This window comes from Lepeophtheirus salmonis, chromosome 6, assembly GCF_016086655.4.
Source record: "Lepeophtheirus salmonis chromosome 6, UVic_Lsal_1.4, whole genome shotgun sequence".
NCBI classification, from domain to species: Eukaryota; Metazoa; Arthropoda; class Copepoda; order Siphonostomatoida; family Caligidae; genus Lepeophtheirus; species Lepeophtheirus salmonis.
Genome location: NC_052136.2, coordinates 29339340 through 29354488, shown reverse-complemented (window position 1 = coordinate 29354488; position 15149 = coordinate 29339340). Strand labels below are relative to the sequence as shown.

General features: G+C 31.4%; 1 protein-coding gene across 1 annotated transcript in view; it reads left to right on the top strand.

Annotated features, from left to right (window-relative positions):
• The first annotated feature begins 2223 nt into the window (after positions 1 to 2223).
• Positions 2224 to 15149, top strand: part of LOC121119300 (aminopeptidase N) — a 28550-nt gene continuing 15624 nt past the window's right edge. Inside the window, exon 1 of the mRNA XM_040713931.2 lies at positions 2224 to 2711. The gene's annotated coding sequence lies outside the window, so the exon portion shown is untranslated. The remainder of the gene's footprint in view (positions 2712 to 15149) is intronic.

The following is a 15149-nucleotide window of genomic DNA, read 5'->3' as shown; positions in this document are numbered from 1 at the left end:
GGGGGGTCAGATTTTTGAAAAAAAATTAAGTTATAATTTTTTGGGACTAGGTCTGACTTTAACCAATTGCCCTTTTTTAAGAAAAGAAACCCCATTACAAATTCTTTCATTTAAATTTTTTATGTTTTATTGTTTATTTGTCGTTGTGTTTAAAATACCATATCAAATAAAAATTTTAGTATTTGCACTCGTCACCTTTTTGGGAACACTTTGAAAAAGTCAAGAGAAGAAGTAAAATAATAAAAGTATATGACCTTTTAAGACACACTGAACATAAAACTACAGGTCGTTAAAAGAAAAATACATGAAAAAAAAAATGAAAAAAAAACATGTTATCTACATTAAAAGAAATATCTCATGCTTTAACTCAACTTCAAAATGACATTGTCATTTATAGAGGGTTGATCTTATCTTGTGCTATGAAATTTATTCTTTAAAAAAATTTGAAATGTAAAATAAATTTGGGAGAAATTTTGTGAGAATATTTATTTAACAAAATCATGTCAAAATAATGCTCGGCACAATTTTTATTCAATATGTGAGGTCTCAGTTACAATAATTACCTATATACGAGGACTAAGTCCCTTGCAGGCCTTGACTATGTACACAGACTCGAGCTTGGCCCACTCCTTCTTGATGGAAGTTTATGGAGACTGGAAGCTCCTGTGAGGAATAGCAAACAACCTCTCCTCCAGACGTGCCTTGATAGAGTAGTCCAAGGGGTTCGCATCTGGGGAGAAGGACAACCACATGATGAGGTCCCAAAAGTAAGGAAAGTTTTCTCTCAGGAAGGTCTGGGTCTTAGGGGTGTGATGACATGGAGCTCTGTCTTGAGTGAAAACAAAGTTTTCCCCCCGAATTTTTATGTGACCCAAGGTAGCACTTCTTACCTAGAAGTTAAATGTAAGTATCTGCATTGAGCCACTCCTTCCTTTTCAAAAAAAATGGGAGGGCAGACTACGCTTGAACTGGCCAAAACGTCCAGTACCATGGTGACGGTGAATAAGTCCCTGTCACGATAAACATTGGTACGGCTGCACCCGATCTCCTTGGATATGAGCATGGGGGACATGGCGCGTGAGAGAAGCTTCAAAATTAAACTCCTTTGTTGTTCAATGTTACTCGTTCTCGTTTGTTTTGTTTTTAACGGAGTCGAAACTTTACATAAGGAATCTTAAGTCACAAAACTTATCTTTCGCCGAGTTTGAATGAAATTGACGGGTAAATAGGCGATTTTTTTAAATTGACATTAAGTATACCATTATATAAGATCAACCCTGTATTTAGATTTTATTCGTAAAGTGTCCCCTCTCAGCTTCCAGCATATATTCTAGGCGGGTCGAAAAACGGCACACACCCATATGATGACATCCTCTGGTGTGGTGGTCATCTGCTCGTTGATGGTGGCATTCATGACATTAACGTTTGGATAGTGGATCCTGCATGCCCTTCACTGTTGATCGCTCTCAATTCCTTAGTCCTTGGTAAGGTCAGGGAGGTAAACTTTGAGACGTATCCTTTTTTAGAAAGTGCATAAGTTAAAACAGATGTATTCATTTATCTAAATGTGAGTACTCGGTGTATTAAGGAATATACTAATTTATTTCTAAGAACTGTACATATTATGATCTTCCAACCTAACCCATTCTCGACTATAAATTAGATAGGTTATGTGATTTAAAATTGTGCTTGTTTTTAGGAGTGAGTGAAAATGTAAGACGGAGATTAACAATGAGAGTTTGCTCAGTAGTAATAATTGTATGTTCTTTTTGTGTGGGGGGTTGTTGGTTTCCCTCCATAAAGTGTCACTAGCAACAAAGTCCAGCGGGTTCAAATCTGGCGAGAAAGGGTGCCTCATCTTCTTGCTTCTTTAGCTCTCGAGCCTCCAGGCCTTCTGACTTTTGTCAGAAGTGCATGGGGGATCCTCGTGTATGTGGACAATCTTGCCCACCTTGGAAACTAGGGTCTTGGAGCACTTCACAATGTCCATAATCGTCGCCACCTCAACTTCAGTTACGTACTCTTTTAGTTTATTACTCACGCATGATGATGACCAAATTTTTATTATGATATGTTCATGCACAAATGATGGCTGAACCAGAAAATCAAAAAATAATCACTAAACCTTTTTTTATTTATGAGAAATTTAACATTAATTAACAGTCACGTTTTTCGGTCCAAACATGTATATGAATAATTTCTCCTTTCCTTGATTTTTGTTTTAGATTGTTCTCAAGTTGACGCATCACATGTATCAACCGTCTTCCCTATATACACAATATTGTTATTTAAGTCTCTGAGATGGAGTAGAACAAAGTATTGTAACATTGTATTGAATTTATAATGGATATATAAGCAGAGTGTAATATTATAACATATATCTAAGTAGGTAAGTCTTACAAACTTATAATTATACTATCCAAAACGCGGTAAGAAAGAGTGTCCGTTCCGTCGTGGTGTGTGTCTCTAAGGAAGAAGAAAAAAACCGAGAAATTGTATAGAAAAAATATAACAAAAAATGAGTCCGTCAGTTTCAAAATCTACTACAACTGAACGTGATAAATTTTCTTAAAAACTGTTGTATATTTAATTCTTGAATACAATATTTATATTTGTAAATAAATATATTTACATGGAGAATTGAGAAAGAATCCAAAATTAACGATTCATCCTTAAAACATTAATAGCTACAAAATACATACTTTAGACAGGTAAGTGATTTTTTACTGCAAAGTCTAACGTAATTACGTAAAGTTCCATTACAATTTTACTAAAGAAATGAAATTGTATTTATAATTAAAAATGTCATTAAAATCTTTCTAAATATGTTCTGTTCGATCTGCGGATATATAATTAACAAAATGGAATGATTAGATTTAAAGAATAATTTGAAAAAAAAATTAATAAATGTAGTACGTCAAAATAAAAACAATCTTGAACAAAAATATACAGATTTGAGTAAATTATTGACTTTATAGTCAAATTTGTGGGATGAATTCTTATACCCAAGAACTTTATCTGTAGTTAAGAACCTTTAATTGAATTAAGAGACTTATATTATTATAGGTTTTTAACTATACAAGTTGCAACATGTTCACTACATAACTAATTTTTTTAAGCAATACTTTTTAAAGATATCTTCTTTTTTTTCCAAATATATTATGAATTGATCATGATGAGTTCAAATTCACCATTTTTTGAGACTTTTTTTAAATTTTTCATTGTTACTAGTGAATGATTCCTTCAAAGGATTGTCCTTAATAAGAAAATCTTATGAATATTATCCATATAATATTGTATTATACATAAATCGTACTTACCTGGATATAAACCACAATCTCAAAGATATATTGTGATTATATCTATTATGACATGTGTACAGAAAACCAATCATTATGTCTAAAAAAATCATATTTAAAAAAATATATAAATATATATACATGAGTGGTTAATAGTTTAATTCAATTGAACTGCCTCTTAATGAAATAGCTATGGAGTGATACTTTGAAATGAAACTTTCAATTTTCTAAAAAAATGTCACTATAATAATATGACTATTTAATCAAACTATTGGAAAAATTAATCAATACATATACTAATTTGAATGGGTAGTCGGTAGATTGCAAACCTCCGCTTAGGGTTATTGTTCATAAATTTGATTTTTTTGCTAAATGAAACATCAAACCCACAAAAGTACTTAATTTGGTGTCTGTACTTCAATATGTTATGGTCAATTATGCATTTTTACGTTCCGTGCTACCTGACTGCGACCAATCAAAATTTAATGGCATTTTACTGTGACCATATATAATCTTCGTACCAAGTTTGATCAAAATCGATTCAAACACTTTTGCCATAATCTTGTTGACCAAAGACAAAGAATCTAACACAAAAAACATGGGCAAAAACATAAACTACCTTCAACTTTGTTGGCATAACCAATCAAGAGTAATCATTCAAAATATGGGGCTCCAGGGACGACGCATTTATCTATCCTAGAGTTGAATCTCGAACATATCAGACTAATTTCTTCCTGATTAATTGGAACCCCACTTATGCTCAATGGAGGCCTTGAAGACGTTAAAATGAGTATGGTGAATTGACAACCCTTATTCTCGAATAAGTTCTACAAATAATAATCTAGGGGGGATTGAGAGCTGTGAATACTACGGTGGCGAAAACCTCATTGTTTATCATTTTTCAATGTTGTCCAAATATAATTTTAACTTTTTCTGGAGGTATGATATTCAGTATTGGAGCATCTTTATACTACCAAATACAAGTGTTATATCAGTCCTTACTTATTTTGTCCAGTCCAGTGTCCTTTCAGTTCTTCCAACAGGTCCTGAAAACATCGGCCCTTCGAACTGTCAGTTTTTTCCCCATCCCACAACCTCTTTTAATTGATTACCGATGTTTTGCACTGTTTTGAGGGGCTCACCATTCCGATTTACTTTTGCCAAATGGACACAGTGACGTGGGCTAAATCAAAAATTAATTGACAATAATATTTACTTCTTCATATTGAGGTCAAACAAAGCTAAATGCACCTCTATCCAAAATCTCAACGATCAAGTAATATCATTTTCAAATATGTGTGAAATATCGAAAATCAAAGCGATTCCCTGTATATTCATAGTAGTGGATTTTTGTTTGGGTTGGTAGGACTAGTTTATCTCTGAAATTTGATTGCCTTATAAAAGACAAATTTATTAAGGCTTATAGAAGCACTAAAAAGAGTGAAAAAGAGACTTGAATAAAGTGGCATTGGGATTGGGCACTGTTAATGAATTTGCTGATACGTATGCCAAGAGGAATCTGAAGTTGAAGTTCCAAAAAACGTAGTATTATTTGAGATTGATAAGTACAGAAGGAAGACTGTGAAACAGATATGGATAAATGACTCAATAAGTCGTCAAGCAAAATTCATTCTGGAAGGTCCTAGTTCGGGGTGGATATATTTTTTTTAAACAGAAGAGTATCCAGTATCATAATTATAATTGGCTTCATTACAGGAAATATTCCCTTAAGGAAGCATCTGAAGAACATGGAAATGATGGAGGACATCGTGCAGGCTGCGTGTAAATACAGTAAAGACTGTATAAGTAACTGTGCATCTAGCACAGTTTGGAATGTGTCATTACCCCGGTACCACTCAAATACTACTATACAAAAAAACAACCGAAATACATTAGGGATGAGTACTAGGACTCGAGATTTGCAACTAGACTTGGTCACATAATCAAAGACTCAATATTCTACTTGGACTCGAAAATCATGCAAAAAAAATTGAACTGAATATAAAGTACTCTTTAAAATTTATTTTATTTCCCATGGACTTGAACTGGGATCCATGAAAATATTAATAATAATAACCAATAATTATGTGTCAATAGTATTGACATAGGATCATTCATTGTTTCATATGAATGTAACTTTAATCTGCATCCTATTTTAATGAAGTCCGAACTTGGGGTAGTATGTTCATGAGATTTAATACAATTATGTGTTTAATTTTAGTTTCGGATCTAGATTTGAAAGTTGGAAATTGGCTTGAATATTTACGTCTAAAACTCAAAACCGATCCTGATTCGAAACGATATGTATCCGTCTTATCCTGGTTACATTTCTAAAGTGGTTGGTATTGCCAAGCGATCCCTTAAGTTATAGAAAGAGCCTCCTTTATGAAGTGTATTTGGCCCTGAATAAAGAAAAAAAACCACTTTCTGATTATTACGTGAGAGTATTTTTTCATGCCTAAGGTGAAATAATCACCTATGTTTGACCACTTTCTCCCTTTTATTCCTACCCTAAAAGGGAGTTTGGATTACTCAGTCAAGGACTACCTATAATATATATGTACACTTCATATTAAAAAAATAAATATTATAATATTTATCATTTCCAAGCCCTTGTATGTAGTTTGGAACAGGATTTTTTATGAATAAATATATTTATTCATTCAAAAGAGAGATTCATAGCATAATATATAAATAAACACTTAATACAGTCTATGATTAGGTTTCTAGAGGAAATGAAGGCATATTCATTCAATGCCTACGATAGTTGATGAGAAAAATTTAATGTTTTTTTATTAATAAATCAAAGTTGCACTCCTGAGTATTTAAAATAACATCAACTTTTCCCCCTTGAACCCAACAGGATGTTCCACTATGGAAATTAGGACATTTCTTTATGTGATCAGAGTATTTAGTGAGTTGAGTCAATTTGACTGAATTTGTTGAAACATATTGTTCTTTTGCAAAAAATCTTGTTAATTATCATAAAAAGTATTTAAAGGGGGATATAGATTCAACTTAAGAGCCATCTAGTGAGTAAACCATAATTTATGAGTGTATGAAAATCCGTGTAGAGTATATAGTGCACTCTAATTCACCCTGGGGAGAAAGATACAGGGAACCCTGTTTAAAATAAATGAAAGCTCCCAGGCGTTTGGTTCAACTCATATTCAAAAAAAAAAAAAAAAAAAAATGGAAGTACTTTATATAAAATTTAATGATGGGTCGATAAAAAAAAAAATAATAATCCTGATACCAATTCCAATGCGATTCTACTAAAAATTCCCCATGCCGATTCTGATTCTCTATTATTTTAAATAATTGTTAAAACTACCATTTGCTATCAGAAGTGTCCACAGGATTATATACATATATTATTATTTTTTTTTTTTTTTTTTGGGGGGGGTATTTTTTTGGAAAAAATTGAAAAATTAAATTTCAAATATAAATTTTTCCGAAAATCCACAACTATTCAAAAAAAAATTAAGTTTTTTGCAAAAAAATTCTAAAATCTATGGCAGAAAGGATAATTTTTTGGAAATTTTTTTTGAAAATTATATTAAATTTTAAATCTTTTGAAAAAAAAAAAAAAAAATCTTAAATTTTCTAGTAAAAAGTAAGAATTCTTTAATTTTAGGGGAGGGACAATTTTTTATTCATAAGCTAGAAAAGTAATAAATAGATAAATACCGATAATAAATAAGAATCTGAATCGCAAATTAAACATTATTTTCAATTTGCTCTGGCTTTTTAGGACATATTTCATACACCTCTGTTCTTTATAAACAAATATTGTATGTGTGTTACAAAATGCCGATTTACGGAGAGGGAAAATCTTGCAAGATGCGTGAGCTGAAGTCTAGTATTTTTTATGAGACTCCTATAGAAATACAGCTGAATGTTTATTGCTTAAATTAGGAAAATCAATTTGATGTCATTTATATTTAATGTCACTAAATTTTTAATCTTTTAACCACTTTTAATTTTTTTTTTCAATCTGTTCATTTGTTATTTGCACCATTTGCTGGAAAAAAAGTTATTTCAAGATAACCTTTAAAATTACTAATAAATGTAGTAGATTAAATATAAATAACAATGGACTTACAAACATTTATTTATCTAAAATTTTGTAAAATTTAAAAAAAAATGATTAATGCGACGTAGATCAATTTTTACCCGACATTAGGAAAATATGAAAGTACTTTGTCATAATTATTAACCTTTCCTTTTTTTCCATTAACTATCATTAATTGTCTGGGAGCGTTTATTTCATATTATACAATTCAATTACAGGTATTAAAAATATTCACTTCTGCAATAGACTGTACTCTGTAATTCCTCAAAATTTCAATCAATTTTCTTGATGTTTAAATAAGTTGTGTTGTTTTAATGAAATGTGATATTTTATTAGATCACAGATTTTGGTGTACGTTATAATTTAACCATTAGAAAAAAAAGGCGTGAATTTTGGTAATAAATTGGTCATAACTTCCTTAATATTGAAGCAAGAGACAAGATTTCGGTATAATCAAAATGTCTTTTTTACCATCATCTATTAGATAAAACAGGCTTAAAAGGAAAAAATAGAATTTGAAATTTTTTGTAAAATACCTACATATTGTGTACGTGAAGAAACTAAGTTATGTAGACGAGACAATTTGCTTTCTATTCAAATATTTTAACAGCAAGTTATTATTACTCAAATATGAACAATACACATATTTGAGAGCGAAAATTGCACACACCCAACATACATGTGATTGGGGGATTTCAATTTTACCTCTCAAGTGGCCAAGTAGAATATTTTCTCATAATATTATGCAGTTTTAATAATTGTAATTGAAGTAGTTAATATTATTTTAAGCCTGTACCATTTAGGAACGAATGACGATAGTATTAAAAGCAGAATATTGATTGGTTTGTAAATTCTAGAAACCGAATATTAATATGGTATTTCATTTGAAGCATGGTTAATAGAAATACAGGGTTAGACCATCATGTAATCGAGCTTTCCAAAATTTTCGATTACTGCTGGGCAAGGTAGACAGATTTCTACAAATTAAAAAACCAATCATAGTCTATGAAGTCACTATTGGTAGATTTTTCAATTTGATACATCAGACCGACTGCGGGGCAAGAAAGACAGACTTTGACAAAACACGTAAACCTTCATGCAATATGACATCAATATTAAAAAGTCAAACATCAGTCGTACACGCGCAACGGTATAACTTTGTATTTCTATTAACCTTGATTTGAAGAATGTTTTAAAGGAAAAAAGCTTAGCAATCATGACGTTTCATTAGATTATCTTCAAACAGCTATGAGAGAAAAAAAAACTAAGTCAAACTCTATTTCTTGAAAGGACTTAGACGGAAATTGGTTTTTGGAAGTCCACAGCTATTATACACATAATTATATTTTTCGAGAAAAATATTTGAAAAATTAAATTGAATTTAAAATATTAAATTTATTGGAGAGAAAAAAAATTCAAAAATACATAACTATACTCAAAAAAAAATTCTTTTGGAAAAAAATTTCAGAAATCTATAGTTGCTCACAAAAAAATTAAATTTTAGAAAAAAATCTCCAATACTAAATTTTTGGGAGGAAAATTTCAAAATACATTGGTATCCTTAAAAAATATTTTTTTTTGGAAATGAAATTTAAAATATTAAATTTTCTTGTAAAAAACAAATTTACCTTTAATTGGGGGCGGTGCTACAGCCCTTCCATCCCACCCCCTGTATAATTAGATCATCAATTTTTCTTTAAGTACAACAAACAAAGTCCACGAGACTTTTGAGGTTTGGTCGGGTGACTATAATTGTAAGTCCTTTTTGAACTCAAAGTAGAATTGAGGATTGAAATAATTCCGCCCTATATTTCCTTACTGTATAAGAACAGGGATTTGTGTTCATTTTCTTTATTTCACGGCTACTTGCAGCTGATATAATACAACCTCATGACAGCAAAACTGCTCTATTCCCAAACATTCTTCAAATTCTTAGGATTATCAAATTAATGTACATTAATACGTCGTCTATTTTGGGCATGTTAAAAAAAGAAGCCGAACAACAACGTTGTTACCCTAACAATTTAAAGAATGTTTTGGATGAGAGCAGCTAAGCTGTCATGAAATTTCAATAAATCAGCTGTGACAAGGGAGAAGGGAGAGAAGGAAATAGATAAGAATTACTCCAATAAGAAAAGAAAATTCAACTTACTAAAAAAATGAAAATACAAACGAATTCCAAAACCAGTTATTAGTGTAAGTCATTGCTGGACTCAGATTGAGGATTGACATAGGAGTAATTCCAGCCTATTTGCCCTTGCTATACGAGGGGGGTTTGATAGATTTGAAAAATCCACAGCTATTGACAAAAAAATAACTTTTTAGCAAAAAATTTCAAAAACGACAGCTATACACAAAAAATCACATTTATTGGAAAAATATTTTAAATATTAAATTTTTTCGACAAAAATCTACACTTATTTTCAAAAAAATAAATTTTTTGGAAAAAAATTTCAAAAATTAAAGTGGTTAACAGAAAATTATATTTTCTGGAGAAAAAATTGAATAATTTAAATTTAGGGAAAAAAATCAAATGTCGATAGTAGTTCATAGAAAATTAGATTTTTTTGAAAAAAAATTCAAAAGTCAATAGTAATTCACAGAAAATTGGATTTTTTTGGGAAAAAATTAAAAACTAAATTGAAAAAAGAAATTCAAATCATAGACTTTTTCGACCAAAAATTAAAAACAAACAGTTATTCACAAAAATTTTAATTTCTTGAAAAAAAATTCTAAGATCCATATTAGTTTACAGAAAATTATATTTATTGAAAAATTTATTTCAAATAATAAATTTTTTTTGAATAAAAATTCAAAAATGCAAAGCTATTCACAAAAAGTTAAATTTTTTCGAAGAAAATTCAAAAATTCTCAAAGAAAAAATTAATTTTCGCAAAAAGAAATTCTAGGATCCATATTAGTTCCGAAATTATTGTATTTTTCGGAAAATAATTTCTAATAATAAATTTTTCGAAAAATATTTCAAAAATTCATACCTTCTCAAAAAAAATTGAATTTTTGCAAAAAAAAACTTCTAAGATCCATAGAAAATTGGATTTTTCGAAAATAATTTCAAAGAATAAATTTATTTCGAAAAAAAAATCAAAAATGCAAAGTTATTCACAAAAAATTAATTATTTTGGAAAAAAATTCTAAAACTTATACTTTTTCACAAAAAAATACATTTTTTGAAAAAAAAAAAATCTCAGCTGTATAATATACCCAATTGACCTTTTTTAAGAGGTCACTGAGGTCATAATAGAAGGCAACGCCCTCTTAGGTACTCATAGTTGATATTTTTACTACATCAAATCGACAAATTTCCAATATATCTTGATGAACTTCATCTAATGGTTTTGTGAATAAAGAAATACTTATTACTATTTGATGTCAATGTGATATTTGAATATAATCAAGGTAATATGCACGAAAAATGGCTAAATTTGTATGTTTCATTTTTTTAGATCAATTAGAGACGGTTAAATTATCATAATAATGGGGAAATATCTTATTCTTTCCCTGTAATAGTTAATTTTGATCTACAATATGGAAATGAGATTGTCCAACGTTGTAATTATATATATATATGATAAATATACAGGTCTGATATGTAATAAAACTATGCATTAGGTAGATACATTTTTGATAGAGTCAGATTCATGTCCTTTTTTATTTGTTGGTTTCATTTTGACATCCAATTGATGAGTACTTTTGTTAATGTTAATGAAAAATGGTATTTATTCCTATAAAAATTGGTTGTTTAGGCCTTCAAAATGGCTGACTTGAAAAAGGCTGATGTCACATAAAAATCCTCCATTAGACAGCGGGATAGAGAGGAGAGGGAGGCAAGTAGAATTGAGTATTGATATTTGGAGTTAATCCTGTTTAAGTACTCAAAGAAAAGAGTGGACACACACTTTTATTGACTATTTTACGGGCTTAATTTAATTATTTGTTATAATTAGGCTATATTTTGCATAATAGTAATGTCAAATGTATAGTGTATAAAAATTAATCAGCTTCGTATAACAAGTCTCCAGACTTAGCATCCATGAAAATGTTTACCTTTACGAAATACATAAGTTGAAAGAAGTTGTAGATGAATGCCATCAAACATGCTAATTAGAATTCAACTAAAGGCTCATGACTTTGTCGAGTAATCAACTATTTTTTACTATGTGAGGGATGTAAAAATTAAATAAATGGGTTGCTTTAAAAAAATATCAGGGGGTCTTCTATTCTAATTCCTACTTTATTTGAACACTCTAATGTATGTCAAAAAGTTCTCATTAAATTGAAACTTTTTATTTGGGAATTTATCTCATGTGTTCAAACATTTGTTTACCAAAAGGAATCCAGCTATTCCCTAAGTCTTCCTGTTTCTTTGGAAAGAGTTCCTAGATGAGCTCTGGCTAGTTCTCATCCTCATTTAGAAGGTAACGTCAAATAAGTTCGCCCCTTGGAATCTGTCTCTTTTGTGACTAAGGACTGGCTCATCATGATAAGGAAGAGCTCACATAGTTTTGGATCAGGATTTTTAATGTATTAAGAATATGCCCAAATATGAATTAATCCGGACACTAGTAACGGATGATTATTGAGTGGGATTTGTGGGATAGAATAAAACGTCATGATAGCTAAGTTGTTCATCTTCCAAAACATTTTTCAAACTGTCAGGGGATTACCATATCATACTAGACATGTCACACACAGATTTTATGCCACCACAAATCGTTTCGTCCCCCCCCCACCACCACCAGATTAACTTCACTTATGAAACTATATTCATACAAAATTGTTCTTCTCAGCTGGCTCGTGACTACAGGGGCTCCAAAATGTCCAAGCTAAAAAATCTTGGAGAACTATAATCAGTGGCGTCCGCAGGATTATATATGTTTAAATATTCTTTTTGGTGGGGAGGGGGGAGGCTTGGTTTTTGGATTTTTGTTGAAATTTTTTTTCAAGAATCCAAAGCTATTCACAAAAAAATTCAATAATTATATTTTTTTGGAAAAAAAAATCAAAAATTAACAGATATTTACAAAAAAAAATTGGATTTTTTCTTTGAAAAATTACATTTTTTTAGTTTGTTTTTTTTATTTTAAAAATTACATTTTTTTGGAAATGGGGGAGGGGTACAGGCCCTCCAGCCCACCCACTGCCCCTGACAATTAATTAAATAAACTCATTGAAGGTTTATTCCATCCAGGAGTAAAGAGGCTTCGGTGTTTTATCGAAACTAAGAACACGCCCTTTTCACTAGCTGAAATCAAGGATTTATCGTTTTGTGCCGAATTTGCAATAAAGTCGAGTCTTTTCTTATCAAAAAATCTCTGGAACAACTAATTATATCTTTGTAGCCCCCTTTCATCTCCTCAACTTAGTCTTCAAAGGACCTCTATCTGCTTTTGAAGAATACAGATACTTGCTAGTACCTGTCCACTCATACAGAAGGTTTACCTTTACCGAGCCATTTTAGGATATTTCAACCTGTCCACCCTTGAGAGATCATATAACAATCTTACCATTCTTCGGGTCTCCCTCTTACATCCACACGGACAGAGGTTCTAATTTTATGAGTAAGGAAATTAATTACTACCTACTATCCGGAAAGATTGCGTGCTGTAGATACACTCCACACCACTTCATTGGTAATAGTCGAGCATAAAGATTCGTTGAGACTGTGTAGAGGAAATAGTTTTATCATTGGAATCCAAAGGAATGACGTTACCCGAATGAAAACTCTCTCAATTTGTGCATTTAAGAATCAAACACCCATGAAAGGATGTTCATTCATTCCTAAATATCCCCAATAGGGGTTTTAATGCCATAATCACCTTTAGAATCTGGAGAAACATTCCTTTGTAAATTTCTATGAATCAAAATCTATGCTCTACTATAAAAAGTCGAAATTAGGGATTTATCTCTAATTGCCAAAGATAAAAAAAGTCAATTAATATAGACAATGAATCATCTGGAAGAAACGTATTTGAACTTTACGAGGAATGTACATGGTTGGCATATAACATACAATGTACAGCGTGCGTAAACGAAATCTGAACAAGCATGAAATGTTTAAAATGTAGAGTAAGGAGTAGAGATATTGTTTCATTTTGTTTGTTCCATGATTTAAATCAAAACAAAATATTAAATTATTACCAGATCTGAACCCATTGGATTAGAGTATCTGTAGTATTGTGGAGAAGGAAGACTGTTGAATCTCTTACAGGAACTGAAGGCTTCCACAATTGGAGACTGGGACAAAATTGATGTGGTTTAGATCACAAAGACTTACTCTATAATTAGGACCCGTTTGGAGGCTGCTGTGTTTGGATGACGAACACTTCAAGCCTTGCACCCAAAAGTTGTAGTCGAGGGGCTCTTTCCACCCACTTTTTTTATAGCTGTACAGTCTGGTGGGAAACCAGAACATCTCTTGCATGGACCCTCATGACTGTTTTCTTTAGCTCCTCCAGGTCCAGTTTGGCTTTTTTGACAGAGCCCTTCTTCCTCTCCAACGTTTGGACTTGCTAACAGCGTAGATGGTAGTCCTGGAGAAGTCCAACTGCTTGGAGTGCGCGAATGGAAATTCGTTCATCACGTTCAAGTATTATTTTCTCAACTAATTTCAATCACTCAACCTTAATTAATTATTGAATTAGGAATTAGTAAGCTTTCAGATTTCAATGGACCACCCCGTATATTATGTAGTTGTAAGTGCTATTGTATTGAAGTATTTAAGTTATTAAATAATATTTCTATAGAATGTACACATACATACGAATGAAAACATAGCAAATAATATCCTTTTGTATGAATTGTCGTCTAATTTATACTGACGTATAAATTTATTTATTCTATTTAGACAAGTAGATTAATACAATTCAATTTATTCTGATAAAAATGTGTATTCCAGATTTTATCAATATAACTCATGTATTTGAAATATGTGTGAGGCTTTTATTATAATTAATTGATGCCTAATTGCTTGATTTCATACTGTGTTGGACTGCAAGGAAATACCTACGGGTAGGATACACTTATAATTAGCTACTGCTGTTGTTGAATTATAAGCTTTGAGTGCATGTACAGGTAGGACTTTGTTTGTTGCTTTGGTGGCTAGCCAAAAGTGGGTGGCATCATCTAAAAAAAATTGGTATCAATGAAGGAAGTATTTATTCCAAAATACTAGAAAAGGATCAGTGTATTTTTACAATCCGTGCCAGGCGAGACAATGTTGAGATTGAAAACTTCTTCAACCTGGATAGGTTCTTTGTCTGAAGAGTCAGGAAGGAACTAGAAGAATCTACAGATAATTAGAAATCAACAAGAGAGCGTGCTGATCACAAAATGCAGTCAGACTGCCAGAGAGATAAGGATTTCACAGGAAATTATTAAAAAAACAAAAAAACAAGGTCAAGACCAATACATGAAGGTCCTGAAGATCATGTCAATCCCTGGATTGGGAAGTTGCAGCTGGGAAGCCAGTCGTCTGTCAAGCAGACTCTGTTCCACTCCTCACTGCAAAGAAAACGTTTACTTGCTTGTCATATTTTTTTTTACTTTGTTGGATCCTGTGTTTGGACTCCAAGCTCACCGAACTTCAACCCAATTGACTTTATTATATGAGGTGCAGTTGAGCAATACACCAATAGATCCTCCGGCAATACAAAATCCGAGCTGATATCACAGATCTGGGAAGAATTCTGGAATATGGCAAAGGAGATTCTCATCAAAACCTGCTCCCCTTTCCGAGTTCGATTCGAAGCCGTTAT